Source organism: Galeopterus variegatus, unplaced genomic scaffold, assembly GCF_000696425.1.
Source record: "Galeopterus variegatus unplaced genomic scaffold, G_variegatus-3.0.2 Scaffold4951, whole genome shotgun sequence".
Taxonomy (NCBI): domain Eukaryota; kingdom Metazoa; phylum Chordata; class Mammalia; order Dermoptera; family Cynocephalidae; genus Galeopterus; species Galeopterus variegatus.
Window position 1 is genome coordinate 143,787 of NW_007731062.1, and position 1,210 is coordinate 144,996.

The following is a 1,210-nucleotide window of genomic DNA, read 5'->3' on the forward strand; positions in this document are numbered from 1 at the left end:
CCGAGGGTTCGGATCCCACATACAGACTGGTTCCCGCTCACTGGCTGAGCGAGGTGAGGGCGCGACACTGGGGGTTGCGATCCATTGCCGGACACGAAAAAAAAAAAGGAAAGTCCCAGACCTAGTGAGAGTGAGTCAGGCTGCTTTTCACCCTCCACTCCACAGTCACACCCATAGGAGGAAGTGTTACTGAACTGGATGGGGCGGGCTCCGACTCAGCAGAGGTTTAGTTCAGGCTGCAGGGCAAACATCAGCCTCTGCCAGAGGATACTTCCGCTTTGGAGTCTCACCCTCTAGGGATCTCATGGGGGTGGTGACAAGACAGGGCTTTGGCTGCACAGGGGTTTCAGCCTCTCTGTCCCTGTTCCTACCACCTGTCCCTGCAGGCAGGAGATCAGGTGGGCAGGAACTACCTGTATTTCAAGGGATCCTAAGGCATCTAGTGCAGGGCTGGGCCATTAGAATTAAGTCACCCAGGCCTATTGTATAGATGTCTGAAGCAGCTGAGGGCTGCGAGGTCATGCAGGCAGGGACACACAAAGTCAGCAGCTGAACTGGGACTAGGACTCGGACTCCTCCCTCCTCTTGCTGGCCTCTTCCCCCAGGGACCAAGGCTGGGGGCCCTTTGGAAAACCTGGTCAGCAGCTGTGGAGCAAGGCCCAGAGAATATGACCTCCCTCCGTCATTCCCCAGCTGAAAGTAGATGACACTACTGCTCCTTTCCCTTCTTATTAGCCTATGGGTCAGAGCTGGAGGCTAGACCTTCAGTGTTTGGGCAAGGGTGCGGGATGTTAGAGTTCTTCCTAGAGAGGGAAAGAAGACCCATGATTCCTCAGCTTACTTCCTAGCTTCTGACATATTGAGCTGAGGCCTCATAGACCCCGAGAGGAACAAGGTGAGTTCCATGAGGCAGCAAGCCAGAGTGAGGGTGACCAGCAGCCCAGCTGGGATGGTTTCTGCTAGGCTGCAGGGAGTCAGCGTAAATGGAGGACCTGGTCACTGCCTTAAGTGCTTTTCTCACATTAATCCTGTGAGGCAGATTAGTAACTTTTCTGTACCTGAGGAGAAGGGCAGTTTGCTGCCCTAGGTGTGTGTAAGCAGAGCTCAATAGGCCAGGTGGGGGTGAACAATCTCAGCTGGTTTGTTCGCCAGCCTTGTGTCCCAGACACAAGATACTTTATCATGGTCCTGGGGTGACCTTGGAACAAAA